Consider the following 18,247-nt stretch of genomic DNA (forward strand, 5'->3'; position numbering starts at 1 on the left):
AGACTGAGCCGGACACTGTTTATGAGCCGGCCGGGACTCTGAGAGTCGATGGGCGTCAACCTCTGTATATAAAGGGACGACCCGACGATAGTTCAGGACAAGGAACATCAGATCGAGAACTAGGTTAAGCAGATTCGCTCCCTGGTAATCGAGACATAAGAAATCCCACCTCAAACTAGATTAAGCCATTACCTTCACCACAAGGGGCCAAACCAGTATAAACTCCCATCTCCTTTGTCCCGTTTTAACCCCTTTAAGCTTCCTAGTTGTGATGGCTCCGCGACTAAGTCCTTTCACTAGGACATCTGCCGTGACAATTCCACGACAGTTATGGTTAGCCGTTGCATTTAGATGTAGTTCAAATTTGAATTACGGTCATTAAATGGCTAGAAAATCACTTAAATGTCTTCAAAAGGTCAAATGACCCTTGAAATTTTCCAAATTTTCACATGACGGTTGTATTAGTGCACGTTACACGTAGAAAAAAAATTGAAGGCCGTAACAGGAAGCTATCTGTCGTTCATCATCAAACATGCATTGTTCCCTTCTCGGAACCACGAGCCTTCTAGTGAGTTGCTCCGGTTTGTGAGGGGTGTGTCTAAACTTTCGTCAAACAGGCTAATTTTTTTACCACATCATCTTGGTGGCATGATATTACATCAAGCATGATTTCATGTTTTTCTGATCATTTTTTAATTTTTTGGAATTAAAATGCCATGTCCCTCCATGCATGTGTCCATACCGTGAGACCAATATGTTTAAAAATTCCTTCTAATTTACTGCACATGGAATTAACTCACACACAAGTACACAAATATGATTTTCAAACCGTTATGGTTAGCCGTTGCATGTACATCTAGTTCAAATTTGAATTATGGTAGCTAGAAAATCACTTAAATGTCTTCAAAAGATCAAATGGCCCCTGAAATTTTCTAAATTTTCACATGACAGTTTGTATCAGTGCACACTACACGTAGGAAAAATTTGAAGGCCGTAAGAGGAAGCTATCTGTCGTTCATCATCAATCATGCATTGTTCCCTCTCAGAACCACGAGCCTTCTTAGTTAGTTGCTCTGGTTTTGTGAGGGGTGTGTGTGCAAACTTTCGTCAAGCAAGCCAATTTTTGCACCACATCATCTTGGTCGCATGACATTACATCAAGCAAGGTTTCATCTTTTTCTGATCATTTTTATTTTTTTTGTAATAAAAATGCCATGGTACTCCATGCATGTACATGTGTCCATGCCGTGAGACCAATATGTTTGAAAATTCTTTCTAATTTACTGCACATGTAACTAACTCGCACACAAGTACACAAATATGATTTTTTTTAAACCGTTATGGTTAGCCGTTGCATGTACATCTAGTTCAAATTTGAATTACGGTCATTAAATGGCTAGGAAATCACTTAAATGTCTTCAAAAGGTCAAATGACCCCTGAAATTTTCCTAATTTTCACATGATAGTTTGTATCAGTGCACATTACACGTAGAAAATTTTTGAAGGCCGTAAGAGGAAGCTATCTGCCGTTCGTCATTAAAAATGCATTGTTCCCTCTCAGAACCACGAGCCTTCTAGTGAGTTGGTTCGGTTTGTGAGGGATGTGTCCAAACTTTCGTCAAACCGGCCAATTTTTGTACCACATCATCTTGGTGGCATGACATTACATGAAGCAAGGTTTCATGTCCTGATCATTTATTATTTTTTTGGAATTAAAATGCCATGGCACTCCATGCACGTGTCCATGCCGTGAGACCAATATGTTTGAAAATTCTTTATAATTTACTGCACATGGAATTGACTCGCACACAAGTACACAAATATGATTTTTCAAACCGTTATGGTTAGCCGTTGCATGTACATCTCGTTCAAATTTTAATTACGGTCATTAAATGGCTAGGAAATCACTTAAATGTATTCAAAAGGTCAAATGACCATTGAAATTTTCCAAATTTTCACACAACAGTTTGTATCAGTGCACATTACACGTAGAAATTTTTTGAAGGCTATAAGAGGAAGCTATCTGCCTTTCGTTATGAAACATGCATTGTTCCCTCTCGGAACCACAAGCCTTCTAGTGAGTTGCTCCGGTTTGTGATGGCTGTGTGTCCAAACTTTCATCAAACAGGCCAATTTTTGTACCACATCATCTTGGTGGCATGACGTTACATCAAGCAAAGTTTCATGTTTTTGTGATCATTTTTTAATTTTTTGGAATTCAAATGCCATGGCACTCCATGCATGTGTCCATGCCGTGAGACCAATATGTTTGAAAATTCCTTCTAATTTACTGCTCATGGAATTAACTCGCACACAAGTACACAAACAAGATTTTCAAACCGTTATGGTTAGCCGTTGCATGTACATCTAGTTCAAATTTGAATTATGGTCATTAAATGGATAGAAAATCACTTAAATGTCTTTAAAAGGTCAAACGACCCCTGAAATTTTCCAAATTTTCACATGATAGTTAGTATCGGTGCACATTACACGTAGAATTTTTTTGAAGGCGGTAAGAGTAAGCTACCTGCCGTCCGTCATCAAACATGCATTGTTTCCTTTTGGAACCACGGGCCTTCTAGTGAGTTGCTCCGGTTTGTGAGGGGTGTGTGTCCAAACTTTCAACAAATAGGCCAATTTTTGTACCACATCATCTTGGTGGTATGACATTACATCAAGCAAGGTTTCATGTTTTTAATTTTTTGGATTTTAAATGCCATGGCACTCCATGCTTAATTGTGTCATAGCCGTTAGACGAATATGTTTGAAAATTCCTTCCAATTTACTGCACGGGGAATTAAATCGCACACAAGTACACAAAATATGACTTTTCAAACCATTTTGGTTAGCTGCTGCATGTACATGTAGTTCAAATTTCAATTACGGTCATTAAATGGCTAGAAAATCACTTAAATGTCTTAAAAGGTCAAATGACCCTTGAATTTTTCCAAAATTCGACATGATAGTTGTATTAGTACTACAAATTTTCTTGTACATATAAAACACCATCCGTTGCCACTTTACTCTGAATTCGTCTTTCACAGCTAATAAAAACATCTACAACATCACACACAGTTGTTTTGTAGGAATCGTTTGCGATGAAAAATTCTGGGTCTATTTAAGTCTTCCTCCTTAAGCTTCGCCGGCTCATCTGCTCCAGTGTCAGCAACCCCCGAATCCACAAATCTCGATGCCCATTCCCGCACCCCCCCTTCTTGCAAAGATGACGCCGTGAAAAGGCTTCATGAAGGCCCGTACGATGGCCGCGTCCCCCCCCCGAGCGTCGCCGCCTGCGCCGAGAGCGCCGCCGCCTACGCCAAGCGTGTTGCCGCATCCGCATAGAGCGCGGTCACTTCCGCCGAGAGGACATCTGCAGCAGCCGACAGGGCAGCTGCAGCAACCGAGATGGCTGCAGCTGCAGCTGTGACAGTGGCTTCAAACGCCGAGAGCGCTCGATCTGCCGTCCGTGCCGCCGATGTTGCCCTGGCCCAGGTCAAGGCCATCCATGCCAAGATATTCCAGGCCACCTCGGAATCCGGCATGCAACCCACATCCAAAAAGGCGGCGGTGACCATGGAGCACCTACTTCCTCATGAGGTCGTCGAGCGGGAGCTGGAGATGCAGGAGGCAGCGGAGATCGAGGAGCGCCGGGAGGAGGAGTTGCGTGTGGCCCAGGTCGAGGTAGAGAAGAGTCTATCATCGAGGAATCAGCGGCGGAGTACCGACACGAGCTCTGGTGCAGCCACTACTACGAGTACTACAACCTTGGAGGCGGCGCCAAGGACGAGGACGAGGACGTGGTCGACTTCAGCAGGGGGTACGCGGAGTCCACCAATGGCGGCATGTCGCCAGGACAAGTCATCGACGTCTCATCTCACACCAGTGCTGCATAGGCCAGTGCGGCGGCAGATTTGTTAAAATTATTTGTACTTAGGCTTTGTTTTTAATGCCGGTCTTTTGTTAGAGCAATGTTTAGGTGAATTGTCTCTATTTAATTACTAAAATTGCTTGATTCATTAAGTCTGGTATGTGTGTTGTCCGCTCTTTTGTGTTCCCAAATTAGCAAGCGATATTAAATTATGCAATGACGTACACGAGGAAATTTCCACAAAAATTTCAATTATCAAACTCATCCCATGCGCTTTAAGCAGAAGAATCGTTTGCGATGCACACTATCGTTCAAAGTGAATGGTGTCCGGTGGCACCGCGCGCAAAGTTTCGCTCCACATTTCAAAAATTTTGGCCTACCGCTGAAATATCTACCCCTCCCCATCCCCTTTTCTCCCCGACCACAAGTCACATCCCCTGTTTCCCCCTTCTTTCCTTCCTAAGCTATAGCTGCTTCCTCGCTTGCTTCCTCGCTCTCGCCGTCTCACATCCTACCGTCGGGGTCGCCGGTCTTCTTCAAAGACCTCTCCAGCAGTTCCTCCGACACGACGACTCCTTCACCACCTGGTTATGCCTCTCTTCTCTCTCTCGGGCTATGACTTTGAATGAAGGATTTTTACCCGGCGGTCGATTTGAGTCATTTCTTTTTCTTGTAGTTCCCTAAGACCATCAGTTGCAACGAATGGAGCGGGGTGGCTGAAGATCTGTCTGCTCGTTCTCACCATCAATCCCCATGCGTGAAGCTAGTTGCGTTTGAATCTGTGGATAGTGGGAGGAAGTTTCTGGCATGTGCAAAGAAGGTTAGACCCTCTTTCGTTGTTACAAATCATTTGTTAGATGTGATTCAGACACTGTCATGGTCCCAACCCATTCATACCACACCTTCAACCAATCGCATCCTAAGACACTGTCACAGTTTGTACCGTATCTAAAAATGTTACCATCTCATCAGCGGTGGCATTAGAAAATTATTTGGCACCGCTTCAGCAGTTTGTGGAGTCAACTTGTCCACACATCCAAGTAGCCAAGCAGTAAAATACTAAATCTTTATGGCACGAAGGAACTGGGCGTCGGAGCAACTAGGTGCTCCGGAGTTCGGGTCCCTGATTTTTTTCCGCTGCATCGGCTCACCAGTGCAGGGTACCGGTGCGAGATGTAGCAACAGTTGTCTTCACACCGGTTTTCGCATACATAGTGGACGTCTTAGTGCTATTAGTTCTATGTTACTAAATTTGTGCATGTACACACATGTTAGTATCAATTTGCCATCATCCAAACACTGTCGCACTACTAGGGAAAACCTTATACATAGAACTTTAGCAGTAGACGGGTTAGAAAAGCACGATGGTGCTAAGTAGCAGTAGCACGCTTGTGCAAACCGTGCTACAGATAAAGTCCTAGCAGTAGCGTGCCTGATTCTAAACTCGCTACTACTAAATTCCCACGGCTTAGCCGATAGGCTACACACAGTAGTAGCGATCTATGTAGAACCGCGCTACGACTACTTGCTTTGTAGCAGCGCGTTTACGCTGAAAGGTGCTACTGCTAAAGGATGTAAAATTAAATGGAAAGCAAATAGAAAAGTAAATGAAAATGAAAGAAATAGAAGAAGGTGAAAGGAAAAAATTAAAGAAAAATAAATGAAAAGGGGTAAAAAGAGAAAGGAGTAGCAGTAGCGCCTATCACAGAATGCGCTGTAGCTAACTTATCAGTAGCGCGCTTTCTGGAACGCGCTACTGCTACTTCTGACTTAACCACGGGGTTCGTCCTTCCCCACGGCCACTTCCCCTAAATCCAACTCCTCCACTATCGCCGTCGTTGTCGCTGGTTAGCCGTTGCACGCTTTCTACACACCCTCGACGCCGCCCCCGACCCCGGATTCGACGCTGCCCTCGTCCCCGACCTCGACGCTGCCCCGGACGCCGCCCCTGACCCTGACCTCGACGCCACCCTCCGCCGCGCGCCCGAGCCCCGACCCCGACCTCGACGCCGCCTGCCCGTCCCTCGCCGCAGGCACCCCTACCTCTGCTCCTCCCTCTCCCCTACCTCTGCCTAGGGTTCTTCAAATTTTATTTGCATCAAATTAGTTAGGGTTCATGTAAGGGTGGAAACGAATCGGATGCGGATGTTATCGGATGCGGATGTCGCTCAAATTAGTTAGGGTTCATGTAAGGGTGGAAATGAATCAAATTTCTAAGATGAATCATAAAACGAGTAAAATTTGACCACTTATTTCACTTTTAAGTTGGATAATTGGAATATCCGCTACCACTTTCCACACCCTAGGTTCATCAAATTAGATGGTAATTAGGGCAGTAGTTCCTAGGTACTAATTAGTTAGTAAGAACTAGGTACTAATTAAGTACTAGTTTATTTTTATTTATGTTAAGTTTATTTTTAGTAAGAACTAGTTGAAGATGTCACATTTGTTGTTTTTTAGTTAAAGCAATTTTTCCCGCATCGACATCGACGATGCCTATCCCGCATCCTCGTCGTCGACTCGCTGGAGGAAGCCTGCTTGACCATATGGGCCATGTCTGGGGCTGGCTCCACTGGGCTGGTACTTGGAGGTGCTACCTACCGGGGGCGCAGCTTGGTGAGGAGTCAGCCCGTCGTTGACACGAACCTTCTTTGGTGGTGGCCGCATGGGCCAGTGATGGTCGAGAGGCTTGAGGACCCCGCGGAGGTGGTATGTCACCGTGTCAGCGAGGAGGACGCGCACGTCCGTCACTACTTGTTTGCGCTAGAGCACAGGTTCTCCAATACCTCGCAGGTTCTCCAGGGATCTCACTGGAGCTATGATCCTATGATGGTTCCTTCTCTTTGGGTGTCCACCGCCCGCACCGATACCAGTCGTTCGCTAGCATTGTAGTTGTATTAGTGATGTTATATGTATGATACTATTCGGGATGTATTAGTGATAATATTCGATGATGTACGGATGCAAGAGATGATTTACTTTTGCTTATTGAATGCATGCTAATTTGAATACTTATTTATTTTATGATTTGGTTTTTCTTATTGAATGGTCATGTCAATATGAGTCCTATAAGATATTTTGAAATGTATATCTTGTGTTGCTCAAATAGGATATGTGCTTGCCCAAGTGGCCGGTCATGTTTGCAGGTTACACCTCTGAGTGGCCTATGTTTTGCCAGAGTGTAGATTCATTTCCGTTCCGGCAAATTTCAGGCGCTCGATATGTCCTATTTTAGCAAAGGTCATGCCAGATTTTTCCGTGAATTTTTGCATGACTTGTGCCAGAATATGTAGGAAATATCGAGTGCCCTGGATTCGTGTGTTGAGTATCCTGGTAGTTGTCTTCAATCGATTTACAATTAATGTTTCAACTATGAACATAGGAAATGACTGACGATGAAAAGGTTTTTGGTATTTGCAAATACTGCGAAGACGAGCGCGGCCTGTGCGACAGAATCTTCCTAGATGATGATAGGTGCTTCAACATCAAGATGGACGAGAACTTCGAAGTGGATACAGTAAGTCACAATGACAAGTCTTTTTTCGTAATTAAGCATGACATCTGCTTCAACTTATAATTTAATTTTTTTTACTATTCTACTAGCGTATCCCCTGCCATGCAAGAGTTTTTGTCTTGGATAAGATAGGTTTTAGTCCTATGAAAACTACTATGGTGGTAAAGAGAGTTTACTTGAAGACCGAGCATGGTTGTATTTTCCACGCAAAATTATACAACGCAGACACCTACACCTATTTTGGATGCAAAACTTGGCAAGCACTATGCAGGACTTATGCATTTGAGCCTGAAATGGTTATCACCTTTGATATTCGTCCGTAAGATGATATTGAAGGTAATATCGACATCTGGGTCGATGTGCAGACGCCTCCAGTTATACCATTCTGTGAGTTTCTCAACCATATTTATGTCTTTGATATTGTTTATTCAAAAATAGTTGACAACTAATTTCTATTGACATCTTATTTCCAATCAAGCAAACATGTCCAGTGCTTGGTAGACAGGACCTATTACTATCCCGGGGCTGAACTAAACTGGAAGGAGATAAGTCATTATGTTTCATGGCTTGAGGATCTTCATACTGTCAAGACAAATTATCTTTTTGGACTTGAAAATCGTAGTACTCAAAACATGCGACCAATAGTGTTCGTACTTAACTATGGCCACATCTATTTACCAATAGTGCATCTTTTGCATACATTATTTTTTAAGCTAAACTTCATTGCTAAGTATGTTACTATACGATGTTCTTCAACAGGGACTCCCGATGAATGTTGTGCCTCATTGGATGGAGACTAAAGGTCGCATGAGAATTGTTAGCTTACGGCCAAGATATCCTACAATGCTCTTTAGTGCATACATGATTTCTAATAGCGAGGAATGCTTAATAGTGAAAGACTGGAGCAAAATTAAGAATGATCGCAGAGAAGTACTAGGGGGCAACAATCAGAAGCACAGACCATGATTAGGAGACAGGTTCATCTGCATGCTCCAACTTGATGAAGCAGGAGTGCTACACATGTTTTATGTTATTTTACTTGAGAGAGAGCAGCAGAAGTGATTAATTAGCTAGCTGGAAATGAGTTTGAAGATGATGATGTGCTACACTATGACTATGATGATTACATAGCTAGTGTTGGTGGTAATGACTATGATGATTATTATTAGCTAGTGTTGGTGGCGATTAGATAGCTACCACAGCTAGTGTTGGTGGTGATTAGCTAGCTAGAATGACTTTGAAGATGATGATGTGCTACACTATGACTATGATGATTAAATAACTACTGTTGGTGGTAATGACTATGATGATGATTACATAGCTTATGCTGGCGGATTAGATTCAAATGGAGGCAACATGTGGTGCACATCGAAAGTACTACTAGTCCAAACTAGATCAAGTTTGGATTAGTAGTATACTTTTGACATGCACCACATATTGCCTCCACTTGAACCTAATCCACATTTATTTGACACACTGTTATAGACATAATGATAAAAACCTCATAATTGGTATTGTACCAAAATTTGTATAATGGCGTATAAATACACTCAAAATAAAAAAATGAAAAAAGAATACTAGTAGCGATGGACAGGAAACACGCTGCTACTAGCTAGATTAGCATCAGCGCGTTATAGAAACAAACACTGCGGCTATGAGTCTTAGCAGTAGCGCGCGTCGTACGGGCTACTGCTAAGTAATAGTTGTAGCGCCTTATTAGTAGTGCGGTTACCCGCGCTACTAGTGGGCACTAAACCCGCGCTACTACTAGGGGTTTCCCTAGCAGTGTCGCTATGCTGTTGTAGTTATATTTACCTTCCTCTTAAAATGTTCAATTTGTTATTTATAGTACATGAGTAAGAACTTGTAGCGTTGTTGTAGTTAACTATAGCTTCTGATGTTTCAGAATTTGGTTGTTGTGTCAATAGCAATTAATTCATTTGCACATTGATCATTTGAGAAGATATGTCATAATTAACCCATTTCTTTAGTGTTTCAAAATAAGTATTGGTGATTTTCTATGTTGCTATAAACCCATTTTCCCTACAATTGTTACTAATCTAGTTTTAAATACTATAGGAAAGGAAGTGTTCTTACTTGGAGTGGGTTGATCAAGAGTGGCCACAATCTTTAAAGATCTGCCTAGCAAAGCTCTGGAGCATGTATCTAGAAGAGAACAGGGGTAGGCTTAGAGAAAGTGTTGTCGACACTGAAGAATATTTGAAGATGCGGGATAAAAAGAGGAAGGTGGATAATGAGCTCAGATTTTTTAAATCGGACTTTGCTAAGATGGTGTTGGCGAAGGAGGAGGCACTTTCCCAGTTAGCCAGTGCAAAATAGGTTCTTACTGAACTGAAAGCAGAGGTGGATAAGGCGAGCCCGGATGATCTCGATTAGGGAAATGAATATATTGTTCTAATATTGTTCTTATTAAGTTGAACTATATATATGTTGTATTGTGCTGTTTTCTGGTAGCTATCATATTGTGATGTTAGAATATATCTATGTGCCTGATATGAAATTGGCAAACAACTGTTCGATATGAAATGTGAATTTGCGTAATACTGGAATTATTAATTGTAAACTAATGAACCTGCGAAATCGGTCATGGAACTTTGCAAATGGTTCTAGAAGTAAAAGCGCTTGTGATGGATAGCCCAACGCCACACAATTTTCTTCATCAAATCGTGTGTGATGTAGTTGATAAAAGCAAACAATTAACCAAGGCAGAGCATGTGTGATAGTTACAAGTATGACACACGAGCCTATACATAAACCTATGTGGGATGTACATACGAACATAAACATTTTCCCTGGATTGACTGTGTGGGATGTACATACGAACGGAAACGTTTTCCCTGGATTGACTTTGTGGGAAGTACATACGAACAGAAACGTTTTACCTAGATTCACTGTGTGGGATGATCATGAGAACGGAAACGTTCTCCTTGGATTGACTGTGTGTGATATACATACGAATGGAAATGTTTTTCTGGGATTCACCGTGTGGGATGTACATACGAACGGAAACAATTGGGTTTCAATGCCCTGCCAGATCGCACACGAAATCATTTTGCCCCAGCCAGTGTGCCAGGAGGGCCTATCCCCAACGGTTTCTGGGTCGTTTGGGAAGGACCCCCCTATCGCCCACACTCACTTAGCGATGGTTCCGAATGCCGTCGCGGAAAGGGGTTAAAAACCGTTTGTATAGCACCGACGCGTACCAGTGTAGGTTCACCTTAATTCTTCTTTCGGAGTTGCGGATGCTTGTGAGAGGGGTTAATCATTAGTGGGATGCTTGTCCAAGGAAGGGCAGTACCCAACCACCGATCTACCCACATATCAAATTATCAAAGTAACAAACGCGAATCATATGAGCATGATGAAAACTAGCTTGACAGTAATTCCCATGTGTCCTTGGGAGCACTTTGCTTTATATAAGAGTTCCTCTAGGCTTGTCCTTTGCTATAAAAAGGATTGGGCCACCTTGCTGCACCTTACTTACTTTTGTTACTTGTTACCCATTACGAATTACCTTATCAAAAAACTATCTGTTACCGATAATTTCAGTGCTTGCAGAGAATACCTTACTGAAAACTGCTTGTCATTTCCTTCTGCTCCTCGTTGGGTTTGACACTCTTACTTATTGAAAGGACTACGATAGATCCCCTATACTTGTGGGTCATCAAGACTCTTTTTTGGCGCTGTTGCCGGGGAGTGAAGTGCCTTTGGTAGGTGGAATTTGGTAAGGAAACATTTGTATAGTGTGCTGAAATTAACTGTCACTTGTTACTATGGAAAATGATCCTTTGAGGGGCTTGTTCGGGGTATCTTCACCCCGACCAGAAGTGCAAAGAGTTGCTCCTCAACCTACTGAACCTACTGAAAACATTTACTTTGAAATTCCTTCGGGTATGATAGAGAAACTGCTAGCTAATCCCTATACAGGAGATGGAACATTACATCCCAATATGCACCTAGCTAATCTATGTGCATGAAGTTTGTGGATTATTTAAGCTTGCATGTATGCCCGAGGATGTTGTCAAGAAGAAGGTCTTCCCTTTATCTTTTAATGGAAAGGCATTGACATGGTTTAGGCTATGTGATGATATTGGATCATGGTACTACAACCGATTGAAATTGGAATTTCATCAGAAGTTTTATCCTATGCATCTGGTTCATCGTGATCGTAATTATATATATAATTTTTGGCCTCGTGAAGGAGAAAGTATCGCTCAGGCTTGGGGGAGGCTTAATTCAATGTTATATTCATGCCCCAATCATGAGCTCTCAAGAGAAATTATTATTCAAAAATTTTAAGCTCGACTTTCTCATAATGACCGCTCCATGCTCGATACTTCTTGTACTGGTTCTTTTATGATGAAAACTATTGAATTCAAATGGGATTTATTGGAAAGAATTAAATGCAACTCTGAAGATTGAGAACTCGATGAAGGTAAGGAGTCGGGTATAACCCCTAAGTTTGATTGTGTTAAATCTTATGGATACCGATGCTTTTCATGAATTTAGCACTAAATATGGACTTGACTCTGAGATAGTAGCTTCTTTCTGTGAATCATTTGCTACTCATGTTGATCTCCCCAAGGAGAAGTGGTTTAAATATCATCCTCCCATTTAAGTAAAGGTAGTAGAACCTATTAAAGTTGAAGAGGAAACTATTACTTATAATGTTGATCCTATTGTTCCTACTGCTTATATTGAGAAACCGTCTTTCCCTGTTAGAATAAAGGATCATGCTAAAGCTTCAACTGTGGTTCGTAAGAGTAATGCTAGAACACCTACACCCCCTGAGAATATTAAAGTTGAACCTACTATTGGTATGGTTAAAGATCTCTTGGTAGATAATATTGATGGGCATGTTATTTATTTCTATGATGAAGCTGCTAGAATTGCTAAACCCGATACTAAAGGTAAACATAGACCTATTGTCAGCATGCTTGATGTTTCTGTTAAAATATGAGATCATTGTTATCATGGCTTATGTGATATGGGTGCTAGTGTGAGTGCAATACCTCATTCCTTATACAAAGAAATTATGCATGATATTGCACCTGCTGAAATAGAAGGTATTGAGGTTACTATTAAGCTTGCCAATAGAGACACTATTTCACCAATTGGGATTGTTAGAGATGTTGAAGTCTTGTGTGGGAAAATTAAATATCCTACTGATTTTCTTGTTCTTGGTTCCCCACAAGATGACTTTTGTCCCATTATATTTGGTAGGCCCTTCTTGAATACTGTTAATGCTAAGATAGACTGCGAAAAGGATATTGTTATTGTTGGTTTAGGGGATATGTCTCATGATTTTAACTTTGCTAAATTTCGTAGACAACCCCATGATAAAGAATTGCCTAGTAAAGATGAAATTATTGGTCTTGCTTCTATTTCCGTGGCTCCTAATGATCCATTAGAACAATATTTACTTGATCATGAAAATGATATGTTTATGAATGAAAGAAGGGAAATAAATGAAGTATTTTTTAATTAGGACCTATTTTGAAACACAACTTGCCTGTCGAATCCTAGGGGATCCTCCTCCACCCAAGGGTGATCCCGTGTTTGAGCTTAAACAATTACCTGACACTCTTAAATATGCTTATCTTGATGAAAAGAAGATCTATCCTATTATTATTAGTCTAACCTTTCAGAGCATGAAGAAGAAAAATTATTGAAAACTCTGTAGAAGCACCGTGCTGCTATTGGATATACTCTTGATGATCTCAAGGGCAATAGTCCCACTCTATGCCAGCACAAAATAAAATTGGAGAAAGATGCCAAACCAGTTGTTGATCATCAACGACAGTGGTAAGAAATGAAATACTAAAGCTTCTGGAGCCAGGTATAATTTATCCTGTTGCTAATAGTCAGTGGGTAAGTCTTGTCCATTGTGTCCCTAATAAGGGAGGTATTATTGTTGTTCCTGATGACAAGGAGGAACTGATCCCACAAAGAGTTGTTACAGGTTATAGAATGGTAATTGATTTCCGCAAATTAAATAAAGCTACTAGAAAGGATCATTACCCTCTACCTTTTCTTGACCAAATGCTAGAAGGATTATCCAAACATACACATTTTTGCTTTCTAGATGGTTATTCTGGTTTCCGCCTAGAGAGTAAGGATGTCGACTAGGGGTTTAGGATTCTCTGACACTCTTACTTTTGATGGCACAAATTTTGATGTTTGGGTAATTCGCATGCTTAATCTCTTTAGGGTCATGGACCCAAATTTAGAGTGAATTGTAGATATGGGGTTTTCTCCTCCAAAGGATCCCCAAAGATTATCTTTAGAGGATGAGAAAAACTCTTATATCAATGCTCAAGCTTCTAATGTGCTTTTTGATGCTTTGAGCAATGTAGTTATATTTCAACTCATGTCGTTCCGGGATGCTCATGAGTTGTGGACAAAGCTTCAAGATAAATATGGTGTGTCCAAGATTTGTGGGGATGATTGTTCTCCCTCCACCTCCGGTCGTGTTGCCTTCTCAGCTTCCTCTACTTCACCTACATCTGGATTGCCACAAGGTAATGCTAGGGTGAGTAGTATTGGTCATTGCAATGATGATAGTGTGCTTGTTCTTGGTGATCCTTCATTGGTATCTTATTGCAATGGTCCTTCTTTGGACTTTAACACTTCGAGCACCTTACATGGTTCAAATTCTTGTGTTTATAGTCCTTGCATATCATGTAGAAATTGCTTGCTCGAATCTCATGATGATATGCTTGCTATGTCTTGTTGCCATGATAAAATTTCTTGTATTTCCTCTAGTTGTTGTGCTAATAGTGTAGAGGAAACCCAACACTCCATGGAACAAGATGTGGTCTTATGGCTAAGGCGTGAAAGGTATATCCTACTTTGAACCCCAATATGTCACTTGATGATGATGTTAATGCTAATGATGATGAGGATAATGATGAAGAGAATGATAATATTGCTTCCTTAAAAATTAAGGGGAAATGATTTTTAAAGCTCTTCACAAAAATAAACTTGCTCGTTCCAACTTCATGGAAATCATGTCTATTGCCATTGAGGGCAAGAAATACATTGAGGAGTTGGAATCTCATCTAGATGAGCATGAGCTCACCATTGAGAAAATGGAAGCTCCTAAGCGTGATTACGCAAATGAGATCGCGGAGCTATCTCAAGCTCTTGAACATGAACAAACCACCTCTGAATCTCTTGAGGAGACTTTTGCTCTAGAACTATCTAGAGTGAAGGAATCTCATGATAGAGCTCTTGAGGTGGCCAATGATTTTGAAACTAAAAATGAGAAGCCTGAACTTGCGCATGCTAAACTCCTTGAGGACTTTGGGCACCTCGAAAATGGCTCAATGGTCACTAAGAGTGAGCTCATCAAACTCACCGAGTCTCATGCACAACTTAAAGCTTCATATTCTAAAGAGCTTGCCAAGTTGCCTTCTCCTCTTGCTATTATTGATGATGCTTGTTCTACTAACTCTATTTCTAGTGAAGCATCCATTTTTAAGGAGAATGTTGAGCTACATGCTCAACTTGAGTTGCTATCTAGCAAATATGAGAAGTTGGAAGAAAATCATGTAAAGCTGACAAGCTCTCATGATGATCTTCTAGTATCCCATAATGTGCTAAAGATAGCTCATGAGGCTATGTCTAAGGTAACTTCTAGTAAGTCGCATGTGGATACTAGCACTACTTCAAGTCAAAATGCTATCTTGCCATGTGTTAGTCCTTGCAATTCGTCTACTCATAACATTGGTACTTCTTGTGATGAATTACTCTCCTTGCCTTGTTGCTCTAACGATGAAGCTTCTACTTCCTCTAGTACTTGTGTTGATACTAACCATGTAGGGGAAATTAAAGATCTCAAGGCTCAAGTCACTTCTTTGAAGAAAGACTTGGAAAAGTGTCATGAAGGGAAATCCACACTCAACAATATCTTGAGTCTGCAAAAATCCCCCAATGACAAAGGTGGACTTGGATTCAACTCCAGTAAGAAGAAGAAGTCCAAGAGAAACAAGAAGAAGGGCCAAGAACAAGTCAAGAATTCGGCCAAGATTATTTGCTTCAAGTGCAAAACTGAAGGGCATAATGTTAGATCTTGCCGATTCAAGAAGAAGCCCATTAATGACAAGCAACAAGGGAAGCATCCACAAGTTCATTTTCATCCTCAACCTCAAGTTGAAGAAATGCCTATTCCCAAGAAGACTCAAGCTAATGCTTCTCAAGTTGAGAAATCAAGTGAGAAGAAAGTGAAGAGTAGACATTGCTACATATGTTGTGAGAAAGGTCACATCGCTTCTTCATGCACTAGTGGTAACTTATCCAACCCAATTATTATTGATGATATCTATTCTCTTGGGAAGGATAAGGTTGGCAATGTGTTTGCCAAGTTTGATGGTACTCAAAGTGTTGTCAAGAAAAGAACCACTTGGGTAGCCAAGCCTATTGTGACTAACCTCTTAGGACCCAACTTGGTTGGGGACCACCAAGCTCAAACTTGATCAATAGGTGTTATTGGAGGGCATTGGAGACTTGGCTGCATTATGAAGAATTAAGGGGACTTCATCATTCTTAGTGTCTCAAGCCAAGTTAATTGGGTTATCAAGTTTCTATACTATATCCAATGTGCCTCCTTCTGGTAACTTGTACTTAAATTGTTTACATTGAAAGTTACTTGCCCCTTTGCATGTTTTGGTTTTGTTCCTTGCATGTGTTGTATATGTTGTGCTTCCAATTTGCTTATCTTGAGTAATCAAGTATGTGTGTGTTGGTTTGCACATCATGTACTTGTGTGTCGTACGTTGAGCCTTTGTGCATCTTGTTTGTGTCTTAGTTGAATCTTGTGAGAGATTAATGGAACATCCCATTTTGGAGGAGTGATGTGCTTTGTGCACTTCACAATCCTATAAATGTGTGTACATGAGGAATACCACCTAGTATTGATATTACAAGATTCACTACTAGGAAAAGGGCTATAGATGATATGGCCACTAATGGCGCACCAGACATTTGGTGCGCCACTAGTATATAGCAATGGCGCACCATGTGCTGGTGCACCATTAGTGTGAAAGACACTAATGGCGCACCAGACACACGGTGTGCCACTAGTAACAATTTTCTTTTCCAAACATACTAATGGCGCACCAGGGCACAGTGCACCATTACTAGTTTTAACTAGTAATGGCGCACCAGCCACACAGTGCGCCACTACTATATATATTTTTTATTTTTTTGCAAAACTACTAATGGCGCACCAGGGCACATAATGGCGCACTGTGCCCCGGTGCACCATTAGTATATATATATATATTTTTGCAAAACTACTAATGGCGCACCACCAGCAGGTGCTCCATTAGTAACTAGGGTTACTAATGGCGCTTTTGTAGGTGGTGCGCCATTAGTAACCTGGGACCAGCTAGATATTTTGGACAGCCACACCTACCCACTCACTTTCCCCACTTCATTCTCTCCACCTCCTTCTCCAAGCTTGTCTCCGCTGCCTCCTCCTACTCACCTCATTTGCACCATAGATTCATCCAAATTAAGTGGTTAAATTACCTTTTTTGATAGGTAAGTAAGGGGGAAGCTATCTTTATGTTGTAGATCTACTTTTTTTCTCCCTCCAACAACGTGCACATGCACTTTTTATGGCCTAGCTAGATCTATGTATGTTTGTGGTGTTGCATATGTTTGTGGTGTTGCATATATGTTTGTGTTTGCAGGTACCGGTATTTGAAATGCGATAGTTGCCAATATTTTGCCGGAATGTTGATTCATTTCCGTTTCGGCGAGAATTTTGGCACTATGCATTCTTTTTGGTCCTATTTTTAGGCAAAGTCATGCCAAATTTTTTTCTTGGTTCTAAAATATCGTTTTGCTCTACCCCGTAGGTGACCATGGTCCGCACGATGACCAAAGGCTTCATGAATAGGTTTTTGAGCTCCGCGAAGGCCGAGATGCTTCAAAAGAACGAGACGGAGATAAGATGTCCGTGTCTAAGATGCAAGCTGAAGAGCCTTATTGCGGACCCGGATTCCGGGCAGGTGTGGGACCACCTGCTCTTGCGTGGTTTCATGGATGGCTATCGGTGGCAAGGTGATGAAGATGACTATGAAGTCGTCCATGGTGGCCGGGCAAGAAATGAGGAAGGGCAGAAAGACAACCACCGCGGCTCAGGCGGGCGAGAAGATGAAGAATCTCCAGGACATGATCACGACGGTGATGTTGTACACAGTCATCATGTAGAAGATGCAGGACATGATGATGAGGAAGATGCCGGAGCAGACGAAGGGCATGATCATGAAGATGAAGATGCCGGAGCAGACGATGATGGACCATCGATGGGCTGGGTGCAGGACCCTTATATTCAAGAGCTACTTCTCAAGCAGACGGATAACGCAAGAACTGCCGCCCGAGAGAAAGCCAAGCTGGATCAATTGGAGATAGACGCGGTTACTCCAGAGGATACCTGCCTGAAAGTAACGCTCTTGGCTCTGGAGATGAAGGTAAAACACAAAATGACTGACGCATGCTTCGACGAGAACATGTCATTCTGGCACGAACGTCTTCCCAAGGGGAACAAATGCCCGACCAGTTTCAAGGAGGCGAAGAAAATTGTGTGTCCTCTGGATTTACCGCACGTGAAATACCATGTGTGCATGCACAATTGCATCATTTATCGGGACGAGCACGCGGAGTCTACCATATGTCCGGTGTGCGGCGTCACTCGATACAAGAAGAGGAAGAAAGCTCCTCGAAAAGTGGTGTTGTACTTTCCGATCACTCCTCGTCTCCAGCGGTATTTCGCGGACCCTAAGGTAGCAAAGCTCCTGCATTGGCACGTGGATAGGGAGGAGAAGAAGCGAGAA

Source organism: Triticum dicoccoides, chromosome 7B (assembly GCF_002162155.2).
Source record: "Triticum dicoccoides isolate Atlit2015 ecotype Zavitan chromosome 7B, WEW_v2.0, whole genome shotgun sequence".
NCBI classification, from domain to species: domain Eukaryota; kingdom Viridiplantae; phylum Streptophyta; class Magnoliopsida; order Poales; family Poaceae; genus Triticum; species Triticum dicoccoides.